Here is a 17648-nt window from a genome sequence, read left to right on the forward strand (position 1 = left end):
CCCACCACAAATATTCATCTGATGGTATGACTTGTTGTTCTGAAATTGGGTTCAGCTATCTCCCTGCTAGCTACCCAGATGCCAGATTAGTATGCCCTGTCATGCACAGACAGATTATTATTCAGCTATCTCCCTGCTAGCTACCCAGATGCCAGATTAGTATGCCCTGTCATGCACAGACAGATTATTATTCAGCTATCTCCCTGCTAGCTACCCAGATGCCAGATTAGTATGCCCTGTCATGCACAGACAGATTATTATTCAGCTATCTCCCTGCTAGCTACCCAGATGCCAGATTAGTATGCCCTGTCATGCACAGACAGATTATTATTCAGCTATCTCCCTGCTAGCTACCCAGATGCCAGATTAGTATGCCCTGTCATGCACAGACAAATTATTATTCAGCTATCTCCCTGCTAGCTACCCAGATGCCAGATTAGTATGCCCTGTCATGCACAGACAGATTATTATTCAGCTATCTCCCTGCTAGCTACCCAGATGCCAGATTAGTATGCCCTGTCATGCACAGACAGATTATTATTCAGCTATCTCCCTGCTAGCTACCCAGATGCCAGATTAGTATGCCCTGTCATGCTCAGACAGATTATTATTCAGCTATCTCCCTGCTAGCTACCCAGATGCCAGATTAGTATGCCCTGTCATGCACAGACAGATTATTATTCAGCTATCTCCCTGCTAGCTACCCAGATGCCAGATTAGTATGCCCTGTCATGCTCAGACAGATTATTATTCAGCTATCTCCTTGCTAGCTACCCAGATGCCAGATTTGTATGCCCTGTCATGCTCAGACATATTATTATTCAGCTATCTCCCTGCTAGCTACCCAGATGCCAGATTAGTATGCCCTGTCATGCACAGACAGATTATTATTCAGCTATCTCCCTGCTAGCTACCCAGATGCCAGATTAGTATGCCCTGTCATGCTCAGACAGATTATTATTCAGCTATCTCCCTGCTAGCTACCCAGATGCCAGATTAGTATGCCCTGTCATGCACAGACAGATTATTATTCAGATATCTCCCTGCTAGCTACCCAGATGCCAGATTAGTATGCCCTGTCATGCTCAGACAGATTCTTATTCAGCTATCTCCCTGCTAGCTACCCAGATGCCAGATTAGTATGCCCTGTCATGCACAGACAGATTATTATTCAGCTATCTCCCTGCTAGCTACCCAGATGCCAGATTAGTATGCCCTGTCATGCTCAGACAGATTATTATTCAGCTATCTCCCTGCTAGCTACCCAGATGCCAGATTAGTATGCCCTGTCATGCTCAGACAGATTATTATTCAGCTATCTCCCTGCTAGCTACCCAGATGCCAGATTAGTATGCCCTGTCATGCTCAGACAGATTATTATTCAGCTATCTCCCTGCTAGCTACCCAGATGCCAGATTAGTATGCCCTGTCATGCTCAGACAGATTATTATTCAGCTATCTACCTGCTAGCTACCCAGATGCCAGATTAGTATGCCCTGTCATGCACAGACAGATTATTATTCAGCTATCTCCCTGCTAGCTACCCAGATGCCAGATTAGTATGCCCTGTCATGCTCAAACAGATTATTATTCAGCTATCTCCCTGCTAGCTACCCAGATGCCAGATTAGTATGCCCTGTCATGCACAGACAGATTATTATTCAGCTATCTCCCTGCTAGCTACCCAGATGCCAGGTTAGTATGCCCTGTCATGCTCAGACAGATTATTATTCAGCTATCTCCCTGCTAGCTACCCAGATGCCAGATTAGTATGCCCAGTCATGCACAGACAGATTATTATTCAGCTATCTCCCTGCTAGCTACCCAGATGCCAGATTAGTATGCCCTGTCATGCTCAGACAGATTATTATTCAGCTACAGTGTCACGCTGCTCTAAGGGACTGACTGCATAGACATCAAATACTCTGCTTACTGTATGCCAACCCATGGAAGTGTGTGTGTGTGTGTGTGTGTGTGTGTGTGTGTGTGTGTGTGTGTGTGTGTGTGTGTGTGTGTGTGTGTGTGTGTGTGTGTGTGTGTGTGTGTGTGTGTGTGTGTGTGTGTGTGTGTGTGTGTGCGCAAAGGGGTGTCACTGTGCAGGAACACTTCTTGATAAAAAAGGCCCTCGAGGTCTGCTCACAGGTTCGATCACACACACACACACACACACACACACACACACACACACACACACACACACACACACACACACACACACACACACACTTCCAGAGAGAGAGAGAGATAAAGTGCTCTTCTGTTAATCCGTCCAATATAATTCCTTTTGATTAAATGAAATGTGGGGTTGGGTTGTGGTGGGGAGGTGAGGTGAGGTGAGGGGGTTGATGCAGGCGGCTGAGGGGAGGATTTAGGCAAAAACACTTCCCTTAATAACTGACTAACTGGAATGTCAACACAAGCCTACAGATCCTAGCCATGTGGGCTCAGCCTGCTAGATGCCTATTTAATAGTCTATTAGTCATATGACTCACCTGCCCATCAGCAACACACCTGTTTGCCTTCCTGTCAGTTGCATGCTCAACATGCTTGTTGGAGTTGCTCTGAGTGTGTGTGTTCATCAGTATTCAGACACACATCAGCAGTAAGGGATGCTGAGCCAAATGAAAGACGTTGTTCAACAGAGATTGGATTCCCAGAATACGTACAGCTTCTAACAGGATATAGACACACTTACAAATACATGTACACACAGACACACACAACACACACACACACATACTATAACCGTAGGCGCACACTCACAGCAGTGTGTGCAGGGCATCTATTCTATCTTGGAGTGTTGCTGGTAGGGATGCTAGAGCAGGGGGAAATTAGAGGGATTCTTTCTGAAGTTACTAGCATTCATACATCCTCTCTCTTTCCCTTTCTCCATTTCCCCCCCCCCCCCCCCCCCCCACACTCTCTCTCTTCACCTCTGTTTACCACCGTTTCATCTCTCTCCCTCTCTCTATTCAGCCCTCTCTCTCTCTTTATCAGATTATGTCCCCCTCAGTTCCTCTGTCTCTGGGCTCAATTCAATTCTATGACTTTCTCCTTCTCTCTTGCATTCTACCCTCATCCCTCTAAATATACCCCTTTAACCCCGTTCTACCTCTCCGTCTGTATCTCTCTCCCTCTTTCACTCTCTTCACATCTTGCTTTGTCTATGAAGTGTCAACCTATTTCAGACTCTCTGTATAGAGCTCGCCAGCTTGTGGTCCTAAAATCTGGAAATAACTTACCTCTGGTTCATTCAGCGATCCCTATGGGGAAAATGAATGGGGGAAGAACAGGGTTTTGGAATAAACACAGAAAGTAAGGTCTGAAGTTAACACAGGCTCAGGAGATCTCATACAGATTGTTCTATGAGATAATAGTCAGTTAACATTCCCTTTATTTAATTATGAAGCCTCTATTTATTGTTCTACCCTTCCCTGTTCTCTCTATGTCCACCTTCCTGTCTGTCCCCCTCTCTCTGTTTCCCTTACCTCCTCTCCCTGTTCTCTCTATGTCCACCTTCCTGTCTGTCCCCCTCTCTCTGTTTCCCTTACCTCCTCTCCCTGTTCTCTCTATGTCCACCTTCCTGTCTGTCCCCCTCTCTCTGTTTCCCTTACCTCCTCTCCCTGTTCTCTCTATGTCCACCTTCCTGTCTGTCCCCCTCTCTCTGTTTCCCTTACCTCCTCTCCCTGTTCTATGTCCACCTTCCTGTCTGTCCCCCTCTCTCTGTTTCCCTTACCTCCTCTCCCTGTTCTCTCTATGTCCACCTTCCTGTCTGTCCCCCTCTCTCTGTTTCCCTTACCTCCTCTCCCTGTTCTCTCTATGTCCACCTTCCTGTCTGTCCCCCTCTCTCTGTTTCCCTTACCTCCTCTCCCTGTTCTCTCTATGTCCACCTTCCTGTCTGTCCCCCTCTCTCTGTTTCCCTTACCTCCTCTCCCTGTTCTCTCTATGTCCACCTTCCTGTCTGTCCCCCTCTCTCTGTTTCCCTTACCTCCTCTCCCTGTTCTCTCTATGTCCACCTTCCTGTCTGTCCCCCTCTCTCTGTTTCCCTCACCTCCTCTCCCTGTTCTCTCTATGTCCACCTTCCTGTCTGTCCCCCTCTCTCTGTTTCCCTTACCTCCTCTCCCTGTTCTCTCTATGTCCACCTTCCTGTCTGTCCCCCTCTCTCTGTTTCCCTTACCTCCTCTCCCTGTTCTATGTCCACCTTCCTGTCTGTCCCCCTCTCTCTGTTTCCCTTACCTCCTCTCCCTGTTCTATGTCCACCTTCCTGTCTGTCCCCCTCTCTCTGTTTCCCTCACCTCCTCTCCCTGTTCTCTCTATGTCCACCTTCCTGTCTGTCCCCCTCTCTCTGTTTCCCTTCACTCCTCTCCCTGTTCTCTCTATGTCCACCTTCCTGTCTGTCCCCCTCTCTCTGTTTCCCTTACCTCCTCTCCCTGTTCTCTCTATGTCCACCTTCCTGTCTGTCCCCCTCTCTCTGTTTCCCTCACCTCCTCTCCCTGTTCTCTCTATGTCCACCTTCCTGTCTGTCCCCCTCTCTCTGTTTCCCTCACCTCCTCTCCCTGTTCTCTCTATGTCCACCTTCCTGTCTGTCCCCCTCTCTCTGTTTCCCTTACCTCCTCTCCCTGTTCTCTCTATGTCCACCTTCCTGTCTGTCCCCCTCTCTCTGTTTCCCTTACCTCCTCTCCCTGTTCTCTCTATGTCCACCTTCCTGTCTGTCCCCCTCTCTCTGTTTCCCTTACCTCCTCTCCCTGTTCTCTCTATGTCCACCTTCCTGTCTGTCCCCCTCTATCTGTTTCCCTTACCTCCTCTCCCTGTTCTCTCTATGTCCACCTTCCTGTCTGTCCCCCTCTCTCTGTTTCCCTTACCTCCTCTCCCTGTTCTATGTCCACCTTCCTGTCTGTCCCCCTCTCTCTGTTTGCCTTACCTCCTCTCCCTGTTCTCTCTATGTCCACCTTCCTGTCTGTCCCCCTCTCTCTGTTTCCCTTACCTCCTCTCCCTGTTCTCTCTATGTCCACCTTCCTGTCTGTCCCCCTCTCTCTGTTTCCCTTACCTCCTCTCCCTGTTCTCTCTATGTCCACCTTCCTGTCTGTCCCCCTCTCTCTGTTTCCCTTACCTCCTCTCCCTGTTCTCTCTATGTCCACCTTCCTGTCTGTCCCCCTCTCTCTGTTTCCCTTACCTCCTCTCCCTGTTCTCTCTATGTCCACCTTCCTGTCTGTCCCCCTCTCTCTGTTTCCCTTACCTCCTCTCCCTGTTCTCTCTATGTCCACCTTCCTGTCTGTCCCCCTCTCTCTGTTTCCCTTACCTCCTCTCCCTGTTCTCTCTATGTCCACCTTCCTGTCTGTCCCCCTCTCTCTGTTTCCCTTACCTCCTCTCCCTGTTCTCTCTATGTCCACCTTCCTGTCTGTCCCCCTCTCTCTGTTTCCCTTACCTCCTCTCCCTGTTCTCTCTATGTCCACCTTCCTGTCTGTCCCCCTCTCTCTGTTTCCCTTACCTCCTCTCCCTGTTCTCTCTATGTCCACCTTCCTGTCTGTCCCCCTCTCTCTGTTTCCCTTACTTCCTCTCCCTGTTCTCTCTATGTCCACCTTCCTGTCTGTCCCCCCTCTCTGTTTCCCTTACCTCCTCTCCCTGTTCTCTCTATGTCCACCTTCCTGTCTGTCCCCCTCTCTCTGTTTCCCTTACCTCCTCTCCCTGTTCTCTCTATGTCCACCTTCCTGTCTGTCCCCCTCTCTCTGTTTCCCTTACCTCCTCTCCCTGTTCTCTCTATGTCCACCTTCCTGTCTGTCCCCCTCTCTCTGTTTCCCTTACCTCCTCTCCCTGTTCTATGTCCACCTTCCTGTCTGTCCCCCTCTCTCTGTTTCCCTTACCTCCTCTCCCTGTTCTCTCTATGTCCACCTTCCTGTCTGTCCCCCTCTCTCTGTTTCCCTTACCTCCTCTCCCTGTTCTCTCTATGTCCACCTTCCTGTCTGTCCCCCTCTCTCTGTTTCCCTTACCTCCTCTCCCTGTTCTCTCTATGTCCACCTTCCTGTCTGTCCCCCTCTCTCTGTTTCCCTTACCTCCTCTCCCTGTTCTCTCTATGTCCACCTTCCTGTCTGTCCCCCTCTCTCTGTTTCCCTTACCTCCTCTCCCTGTTCTCTCTATGTCCACCTTCCTGTCTGTCCCCCTCTCTCTGTTTCCCTTACCTCCTCTCCCTGTTCTATGTCCACCTTCCTGTCTGTCCCCCTCTCTCTGTTTCCCTTACCTCCTCTCCCTGTTCTCTCTATGTCCACCTTCCTGTCTGTCCCCCTCTCTCTGTTTCCCTTACCTCCTCTCCCTGTTCTCTCTATGTCCACCTTCCTGTCTGTCCCCCTCTCTCTGTTTCCCTTACCTCCTCTCCCTGTTCTCTCTATGTCCACCTTCCTGTCTGTCCCCCTCTCTCTGTTTCCCTTACCTCCTCTCCCTGTTCTCTCTATGTCCACCTTCCTGTCTGTCCCCCTCTCTCTGTTTCCCTTACCTCCTCTCCCTGTTCTCTCTATGTCCACCTTCCTGTCTGTCCCCCTCTCTCTGTTTCCCTTACCTCCTCTCCCTGTTCTCTCTATGTCCACCTTCCTGTCTGTCCCCCTCTCTCTGTTTCCCTTACTTCCTCTCCCTGTTCTCTCTATGTCCACCTTCCTGTCTGTCCCCCCCTCTCTGTTTCCCTTACCTCCTCTCCCTGTTCTCTCTATGTCCACCTTCCTGTCTGTCCCCCTCTCTCTGTTTCCCTTACCTCCTCTCCCTGTTCTCTCTATGTCCACCTTCCTGTCTGTCCCCCTCTCTCTGTTTCCCTTACCTCCTCTCCCTGTTCTCTCTATGTCCACCTTCCTGTCTGTCCCCCTCTCTCTGTTTCCCTTACCTCCTCTCCCTGTTCTATGTCCACCTTCCTGTCTGTCCCCCTCTCTCTGTTTCCCTTACCTCCTCTCCCTGTTCTCTCTATGTCCACCTTCCTGTCTGTCCCCCTCTCTCTGTTTCCCTTACCTCCTCTCCCTGTTCTCTCTATGTCCACCTTCCTGTCTGTCCCCCTCTCTCTGTTTCCCTTACCTCCTCTCCCTGTTCTCTCTATGTCCACCTTCCTGTCTGTCCCCCTCTCTCTGTTTCCCTTACCTCCTCTCCCTGTTCTCTCTATGTCCACCTTCCTGTCTGTCCCCCTCTCTCTGTTTCCCTTACCTCCTCTCCCTGTTCTCTCTATGTCCACCTTCCTGTCTGTCCCCCTCTCTCTGTTTCCCTTACCTCCTCTCCCTGTTCTATGTCCACCTTCCTGTCTGTCCCCCTCTCTCTGTTTCCCTTACCTCCTCTCCCTGTTCTCTCTATGTCCACCTTCCTGTCTGTCCCCCTCTCTCTGTTTCCCTTACCTCCTCTCCCTGTTCTCTCTATGTCCACCTTCCTGTCTGTCCCCCTCTCTCTGTTTCCCTTACCTCCTCTCCCTGTTCTCTCTATGTCCACCTTCCTGTCTGTCCCCCTCTCTCTGTTTCCCTTACCTCCTCTCCCTGTTCTCTCTATGTCCACCTTCCTGTCTGTCCCCCTCTCTCTGTTTCCCTACCTCCTCTCCCTGTTCTCTCTATGTCCACCTTCCTGTCTGTCCCCCTCTCTCTGTTTCCCTTACCTCCTCTCCCTGTTCTCTCTATGTCCACCTTCCTGTCTGTCCCCCTCTCTCTGTTTCCCTTACCTCCTCTCCCTGTTCTCTCTATGACCACCTTCCTGTCTGTCCCCCTCTCTCTGTTTGCCTTACCTCCTCTCCCTGTTCTATGTCCACCTTCCTGTCTGTCCCCCTCTCTCTGTTTCCCTTACCTCCTCTCCCTGTTCTCTCTATGTCCACCTTCCTGTCTGTCCCCTTCTCTCTGTTTCCCTTACCTCCTCTCCCTGTTCTCTCTATGTCCACCTTCCTGTCTGTCCCCCTCTCTCTGTTTCCCTTACCTCCTCTCCCTGTTCTCTCTATGTCCACCTTCCTGTCTGTCCCCCTCTCTCTGTTTCCCTTACCTCCTCTCCCTGTTCTCTCTATGTCCACCTTCCTGTCTGTCCCCCCCTCACACCATACTTCTCTGTGGATGGAGCCCCTCCTCCACCCCACACCATACTTCTCTGTGGATGGAGCCCCTACTCCACCCTCCACCCTACACCCCTCTGTGGATGGAGCCCCTCCTCCACCCTCCACCCCACACTCCTCTGTGGATGGAGCCCCTCCTCCACCCTCCACCCCACACTCCTCTGTGGATGGAGCCCCTCCTCCACCCTCCACCCCACACCATACTTCTCTGTGGATGGAGCCCCTCCTCCACCCCAAACCATACTTCTCTGTGGATGGAGCCCCTACTCCACCCTCCACTCCACACTCCTCTGTGGATGGAGCCCCTCCTCCACCCTCCACCCCACACTCCTCTGTGGATGGAGCCCCTCCTCCACCCTCCACCCCACACTCCTCTGTGGATGGAGCCCCTCCTCCACCCTCCATCCTCCACTTCTCTGTGGATGGAGCCCCTCCTCCACCCTCCACCCTACACTTCTCTATGGATGGAGCCCCTCCTCCACCCTCCACCCCACACTCCTCTGTGGATGGAGCCCCTCCTCCACCCTCCACCCCACACTCCTCTGTGGATGGAGCCCCTCCTCCACCCTCCACCCCACACCATACTTCTCTGTGGATGGAGCCCCTCCTCCACCCCAAACCATACTTCTCTGTGGATGGAGCCCCTACTCCACCCTCCACTCCACACTCCTCTGTGGATGGAGCCCCTCCTCCACCCTCCACCCCACACTCCTCTGTGGATGGAGCCCCTCCTCCACCCTCCACCCCACACTCCTCTGTGGATGGAGCCCCTCCTCCACCCTCCATCCTCCACTTCTCTGTGGATGGAGCCCCTCCTCCACCCTCCACCCTACACTTCTCTGTGGATGGAGCCCCTCCTCCACCCTCCACCCCACACTCCTCTGTGGATGGAGCCCCTCCTCCACCCTCCACCCCACACTCCTCTGTGGATGGAGCCCCTCCTCCACCCTCCACCCTCCACTTCTCTGTGGATGGAGCCCCTCCTCCACCCTCCACCCCACACAACTCTGTGGATGGAGCCCCTCCTCCACCCTCCACCCTACACTTCTCTGTGGATGGAGCCCCTCCTCCACCCTCCACCCTACACTTCTCTGTGGATGGAGCCCCTCCTCCACCCTCCACCCCACACAACTCTGTGGATGGAGCCTCTCCTCCACCCTCCACCCTACACTTTTCTGTGGATGGAGCCCCTCCTCCACCCTCCACCCCACACAACTCTGTGGATGGAGCCCCTCCTCCACCCTCCACCCCACACTCCTCTGTGGTGAGCACAAGTTGTTGTTCACATGGAAAGACCGTTAATACATGAGGAAATAGACTGAAGTTATTTCATGTACATACAGATGATCTCATTATTCAACACAAGGTTGTTTGAGGCAGCATCCTTTGTTTGAGACAGCATCCTTTGTTTGAGGCAGCATCCTTTGTTTGAGGCAGCATGTCTGTTTGAGGCAGCATGTCTGTTTGAGACAGCATGCCTGTTTGAGACAGCATGTCTGTTTGAGGCAGCATGTCTGTTTGAGGCAGCATGTCTGTTTGAGGAAGCATGTCTGTTTGAGGCAGCATGTCTGTTTGAGGAAGCGTGTCTGTTTGAGACAGCATGTCTGTTTGAGGCAGCATGTCTGTTTAAGGCAGTGTGTCTGTTTGAGGCAGAATGTCTGTTTAAGTCAGTGTGTGTTTGAGTCAGTGTGTCTGGGTTCTTGGGTTCTGTCGTGTGACTCAGTATTTGCCAGCTCATCAGTGGCCTTCTGTTCTCAGGCTGAGAGGGGTGGGGGTGGAGGTTAGAGAAGGCCAGCTGCCCACACACACTATCCTAGTGTGTATCCTAACACACACACTTTCCTAATTCACACATTCAGTATGTTAATATCAGACCTTGTTAGAGAAACACTGGGTACATTCTAACAGTATGTTAATATCAGACCCTGTTAGGGAAACACTGGGTACATTCTAACAGTATGTTAATATAAGACCTTGTTAGAGAAACACTGGGTACATTCAGTATGTTAATATCAGACCTTGTTAGAGAAACACTGGGTACATTCTAACAGTATGTTAATATCAGACCTTGTTAGAGAAACACTGGGTACATTCAGTATGTTAATATCAGACCTTGTTAGGGAAACACTGGGTACATTCAGTATGTTAATATCATACCTTGTTAGAGAAACACTGGGTACATTCAGTATGTTAATATCAGACCTTGTTAGGGAAACACTGGGTACATTCTAACAGTATGTTAATATCAGACCTTGTTAGAGAAACACTGGGTACATTCAGTATGTTAATATCAGACCTTGTTAGAGAAACACTGGGTACATTCTAACAGTATGTTAATATCAGACCTTGTTAGGGAAACACTGGGTACATTCAGTATGTTAATATCAGACCTTGTTAGAGAAACACTGGGTACATTCAGTATGTTAATATCAGACCTTGTTAGAGAAACACTGGGTACATTCTAACAGTATGTTAATATCAGACCTTGTTAGAGAAACACTGGGTACATTCTAACAGTATGTTAATATCAGACCTTGTTAGGGAAACACTGGGTACATTCTAACAGTATGTTAATATCAGACCTTGTTAGGGAAATACTGGGTACATTCTAACAGTATGTTAATATCAGACCTTGTTAGAGAAACACTGGGTACATTCTACCAGTATGTTAATATCAGACCTTGTTAGAGAAACACTGGGTACATTCTAACAGTATGTTAATATCAGACCTTGTTAGAGAAACACTGGGTACATTCAGTATGTTAATATCAGACCTTGTTAGAGAAACACTGGGTACATTCAGTATGTTAATATCAGACCTTGTTAGAGAAACACTGGGTACATTCAGTATGTTAATATCAGACCTTGTTAGGGAAACACTGGGTACATTCAGTATGTTAATATCAGACCTTGTTAGAGAAACACTGGGTACATTCTAACAGTATGTTAATATCAGACCTTGTTAGAGAAACACTGGGTACATTCTAACAGTATGTTAATATCAGACCTTGTTAGAGAAACACTGGGTACATTCTAACAGTATGTTAATATCAGACCTTGTTAGAGAAACACTGGGTACATTCTAACAGTATGTTAATATCAGACCTTGTTAGAGAAACACTGGGTACATTCTAACAGTATGTTAATATCAGACCTTGTTAGAGAAACACTGGGTACATTCTAACAGTATGTTAATATCAGACCTTGTTAGAGAAACACTGGGTACATTCAGTATGTTAATATCAGACCTTGTTAGAGAAACACTGGGTACATTCTAACAGTATGTTAATATCAGACCTTGTTAGAGAAACACTGGGTACATTCAGTATGTTAATATCAGACCTTGTTAGAGAAACACTGGGTACATTCTAACAGTATGTTAATATCAGACCCTGTTAGGGAAACACTGGGTACATTCTAACAGTATGTTAATATCAGACCTTGTTAGAGAAACACTGGGTACATTCAGTATGTTAATATCAGACCTTGTTAGAGAAACACTGGGTACATTCTAACAGTATGTTAATATCAGACCTTGTTAGAGAAACACTGGGTACATTCAGTATGTTAATATCAGACCTTGTTAGGGAAACACTGGGTACATTCAGTATGTTAATATCATACCTTGTTAGAGAAACACTGGGTACATTCAGTATGTTAATATCAGACCTTGTTAGGGAAACACTGGGTACATTCTAACAGTATGTTAATATCAGACCTTGTTAGAGAAACACTGGGTACATTCAGTATGTTAATATCAGACCTTGTTAGAGAAACACTGGGTACATTCTAACAGTATGTTAATATCAGACCTTGTTAGGGAAACACTGGGTACATTCAGTATGTTAATATCAGACCTTGTTAGAGAAACACTGGGTACATTCAGTATGTTAATATCAGACCTTGTTAGAGAAACACTGGGTACATTCTAACAGTATGTTAATATCAGACCTTGTTAGAGAAACACTGGGTACATTCTAACAGTATGTTAATATCAGACCTTGTTAGGGAAACACTGGGTACATTCTAACAGTATGTTAATATCAGACCTTGTTAGGGAAACACTGGGTACATTCTAACAGTATGTTAATATCAGACCTTGTTAGAGAAACACTGGGTACATTCTACCAGTATGTTAATATCAGACCTTGTTAGAGAAACACTGGGTACATTCTAACAGTATGTTAATATCAGACCTTGTTAGAGAAACACTGGGTACATTCAGTATGTTAATATCAGACCTTGTTAGAGAAACACTGGGTACATTCAGTATGTTAATATCAGACCTTGTTAGAGAAACACTGGGTACATTCAGTATGTTAATATCAGACCTTGTTAGGGAAACACTGGGTACATTCAGTATGTTAATATCAGACCTTGTTAGAGAAACACTGGGTACATTCTAACAGTATGTTAATATCAGACCTTGTTAGAGAAACACTGGGTACATTCTAACAGTATGTTAATATCAGACCTTGTTAGAGAAACACTGGGTACATTCTAACAGTATGTTAATATCAGACCTTGTTAGAGAAACACTGGGTACATTCTAACAGTATGTTAATATCAGACCTTGTTAGAGAAACACTGGGTACATTCTAACAGTATGTTAATATCAGACCTTGTTAGAGAAACACTGGGTACATTCTAACAGTATGTTAATATCAGACCTTGTTAGAGAAACACTGGGTACATTCAGTATGTTAATATCAGACCTTGTTAGAGAAACACTGGGTACATTCTAACAGTATGTTAATATCAGACCTTGTTAGAGAAACACTGGGTACATTCAGTATGTTAATATCAGACCTTGTTAGGGAAACACTGGGTACATTCAGTATGTTAATATCAGACCTTGTTAGAGAAACACTGGGTACATTCAGTATGTTAATATCAGACCTTGTTAGAGAAACACTGGGTACATTCAGTATGTTAATATCAGACCTTGTTAGAGAAACACTGGGTACATTCTAACAGTATGTTAATATCAGACCTTGTTAGAGAAACACTGGGTACATTCAGTATGTTAATATCAGACCTTGTTAGAGAAACACTGGGTACATTCAGTATGTTAATATCAGACCTTGTTAGAGAAACACTGGGTACATTCAGTATGTTAATATCTGACCTTGTTAGAGAAACACTGGGTACATTCTAACAGTATGTTAATATCAGACCTTGTTAGGGAAACACTGGGTACATTCAGTATGTTAATATCAGACCTTGTTAGAGAAACACTGGGTACATTCAGTATGTTAATATCAGACCTTGTTAGAGAAACACTGGGTACATTCTAACAGTATGTTAATATCAGACCTTGTTAGAGAAACACTGGGTACATTCTAACAGTATGTTAATATCAGACCTTGTTAGGGAAACACTGGGTACATTCTAACAGTATGTTAATATCAGACCTTGTTAGGGAAACACTGGGTACATTCTAACAGTATGTTAATATCAGACCTTGTTAGAGAAACACTGGGTACATTCTACCAGTATGTTAATATCAGACCTTGTTAGAGAAACACTGGGTACATTCTAACAGTATGTTAATATCAGACCTTGTTAGAGAAACACTGGGTACATTCAGTATGTTAATATCAGACCTTGTTAGAGAAACACTGGGTACATTCAGTATGTTAATATCAGACCTTGTTAGAGAAACACTGGGTACATTCAGTATGTTAATATCAGACCTTGTTAGGGAAACACTGGGTACATTCAGTATGTTAATATCAGACCTTGTTAGAGAAACACTGGGTACATTCTAACAGTATGTTAATATCAGACCTTGTTAGAGAAACACTGGGTACATTCTAACAGTATGTTAATATCAGACCTTGTTAGAGAAACACTGGGTACATTCTAACAGTATGTTAATATCAGACCTTGTTAGAGAAACACTGGGTACATTCTAACAGTATGTTAATATCAGACCTTGTTAGAGAAACACTGGGTACATTCTAACAGTATGTTAATATCAGACCTTGTTAGAGAAACACTGGGTACATTCTAACAGTATGTTAATATCAGACCTTGTTAGAGAAACACTGGTTACATTCTAACAGTATGTTAATATCAGACCTTGTTAGAGAAACACTGGGTACATTCTAACAGTATGTTAATATCAGACCTTGTTAGGGAAACACTGGGTACATTCTAACAGTATGTTAATATCAGACCTTGTTAGAGAAACACTGGGTACATTCTAACAGTATGTTAATATCAGACCTTGTTAGAGAAACACTGGGTACATTCTAACAGTATGTTAATATCAGACCTTGTTAGAGAAACACTGGGTACATTCAGTATGTTAATATCAGACCTTGTTAGGGAAACACTGGGTACATTCTAACAGTATGTTAATATCAGACCTTGTTAGAGAAACACTGGGTACATTCTAACAGTATGTTAATATCAGACCTTGTTAGAGAAACACTGGGTACATTCTAACAGTATGTTAATATCAGACCTTGTTAGAGAAACACTGGGTACATTCAGTATGTTAATATCAGACCTTGTTAGAGAAACACTGGGTACATTCAGTATGTTAATATCAGACCTTGTTAGAGAAACACTGGGTACATTCAGTATATTAATATCAGACCTTGTTAGGGAAACACTGGGTACATTCTAACAGTATGTTAATATCAGACCTTGTTAGAGAAACACTGGGTACATTCTAACAGTATGTTAATATCAGACCTTGTTAGAGAAACACTGGGTACATTCTACCAGTATGTTAATATCAGACCTTGTTAGAGAAACACTGGGTACATTCTAACAGTATGTTAATATCAGACCTTGTTAGAGAAACACTGGGTACATTCAGTATGTTAATATCAGACCTTGTTAGAGAAACACTGGGTACATTCAGTATGTTAATATCAGACCTTGTTAGAGAAACACTGGGTACATTCTAACAGTATGTTAATATCAGACCTTGTTAGAGAAACACTGGGTACATTCAGTATGTTAATATCAGACCTTGTTAGAGAAACACTGGGTACATTCAGTATGTTAATATCAGACCTTGTTAGAGAAACACTGGGTACATTCAGTATGTTATAATCAGACCTTGTTAGAGAAACACTGGGTACATTCAGTATGTTAATATCAGACCTTGTTAGAGAAACACTGGGTACATTCTAACAGTATGTTAATATCAGACCTTGTTAGAGAAACACTGGGTACATTCAGTATGTTAATATCAGACCTTGTTAGAGAAACACTGGGTACATTCAGTATGTTAATATCAGACCTTGTTAGAGAAACACTGGGTACATTCAGTATGTTAATATCAGACCTTGTTAGAGAAACACTGGGTACATTCAGTATGTTAATATCAGACCTTGTTAGAGAAACACTGGGTACATTCAGTATGTTAATATCAGACCTTGTTAGGGAAACACTGGGTACATTCAGTATGTTAATATCAGACCTTGTTAGAGAAACACTGGGTACATTCTAACAGTATGTTAATATCAGACCTTGTTAGAGAAACACTGGGTACATTCTAACAGTATGTTAATATCAGACCTTGTTAGAGAAACACTGGGTACATTCTAACAGTATGTTAATATCAGACCTTGTTAGAGAAACACTGGGTACATTCAGTATGTTAATATCAAACCTTGTTAGAGAAACACTGGGTACATTCTAACAGTATGTTAATATCAGACCTTGTTAGAGAAACACTGGGTACATTCTAACAGTATGTTAATATCAGACCTTGTTAGAGAAACACTGGGTACATTCAGTATGTTAATATCAGACCTTGTTAGAGAAACACTGGGTACATTCAGTATGTTAATATCAGACCTTGTTAGGGAAACACTGGGTACATTCAGTATGTTAATATCAGACCTTGTTAGAGAAACACTGGGTACATTCAGTATATTAATATCAGACCTTGTTAGGGAAACACTGGGTACATTCTAACAGTATGTTAATATCAGACCTTGTTAGAGAAACACTGGGTACATTCTAACAGTATGTTAATATCAGACCTTGTTAGAGAAACACTGGGTACATTCTACCAGTATGTTAATATCAGACCTTGTTAGAGAAACACTGGGTACATTCTAACAGTATGTTAATATCAGACCTTGTTAGAGAAACACTGGGTACATTCAGTATGTTAATATCAGACCTTGTTAGAGAAACACTGGGTACATTCAGTATGTTAATATCAGACCTTGTTAGAGAAACACTGGGTACATTCTAACAGTATGTTAATATCAGACCTTGTTAGAGAAACACTGGGTACATTCAGTATGTTAATATCAGACCTTGTTAGAGAAACACTGGGTACATTCTACCAGTATGTTAATATCAGACCTTGTTAGAGAAACACTGGGTACATTCTAACAGTATGTTAATATCAGACCTTGTTAGAGAAACACTGGGTACATTCAGTATGTTAATATCAGACCTTGTTAGGGAAACACTGGGTACATTCAGTATGTTAATATCAGACCTTGTTAGAGAAACACTGGGTACATTCAGTATGTTAATATCAGACCTTGTTAGAGAAACACTGGGTACAACATCTCCTCCCCGCTGATCCTCAACACTGGGGCCCCACAAGGTTGCGTTCTGAGCCCTCTCCTGTACTCCCTGTTCACCCACGACTGCGTGGCCACGCACGCCTCCAACTCAATCATCAAGTTTGCGGACGACACAACAGTGGTAGGCTTGATTACCAACAACGATGAGACGGCCTACAGGGAGGAGGTGAGGGCCCTCGGAGTGTGGTGTCAGGAAAACAACCTCACACTCAACGTCAACAAAACTAAGGAGATGATTGTGGACTTCAGGAAACAGCAGAGGGAACACCCCCCTATCCACATCGATGGAACAGTAGTGGAGAGGGTAGCAAGTTTTAAGTTCCTCGGCATACACATCACAGACAAACTGAATTGGTCCACTCACACAGACAGCATCGTGAAGAAGGCGCAGCAGCGCCTCTTCAACCTCAGGAGGCTGAAGAAATTCGGCTTGTCACCAAAAGCACTCACAAACTTCTACAGATGCACAATCGAGAGCATCCTGGCGGGCTGTATCACCGCCTGGTATGGCAACTGCACCGCCCTCAACCGTAAGGCTCTCCAGAGGGTAGTGAGGTCTGCACAACGCATCACCGGGGGCAAACTACCTGCCATCCAGGACACCTACACCACCCGATGTCACAGGAAGGCCATAAAGATCATCAAGGACATCAACCACCCGAGCCACTGCCTGTTCACCCCGCTATCATCCAGAAGGCGAGGTCAGTACAGGTGCATCAAAGCTGGGACCGAGAGACTGAAAAACAGCTTCTATCTCAAGGCCATCAGACTGTTAAACAGCCACCACTAACACTGAGTGGCTGCTGCCAACACACTGACACTGACTCAACTCCAGCCACTTTAATAATGGGAATTGATGGGAAATGATGTAAATATATCACTAGCCACTTTAAACAATGCTACCTTATATAAATGTTACTTACCCTACATTATTCATCTCATACGCATACGTATATACTGTACTCTATATCATCGACGGTATCCTTATGTAATACATGTATCACTAGCCACTTTATACTATACTA

General features: G+C 45.5%; 1 protein-coding gene and 1 pseudogene across 1 annotated transcript in view; one reads left to right on the forward strand and one right to left on the reverse strand.

Annotated features, from left to right (window-relative positions):
• Positions 1-17648, reverse strand: part of LOC139421213 (uncharacterized) — a 1124809-nt gene that overhangs the window by 233136 nt on the left and 874025 nt on the right. The window lies entirely within an intron of this gene.
• Positions 1-17648, forward strand: part of LOC139379339 (small conductance calcium-activated potassium channel protein 2-like) — a 175202-nt pseudogene that overhangs the window by 40381 nt on the left and 117173 nt on the right.

Source organism: Oncorhynchus clarkii, chromosome 2 (assembly GCF_045791955.1).
Source record: "Oncorhynchus clarkii lewisi isolate Uvic-CL-2024 chromosome 2, UVic_Ocla_1.0, whole genome shotgun sequence".
NCBI lineage: Eukaryota > Metazoa > Chordata > Actinopteri > Salmoniformes > Salmonidae > Oncorhynchus > Oncorhynchus clarkii.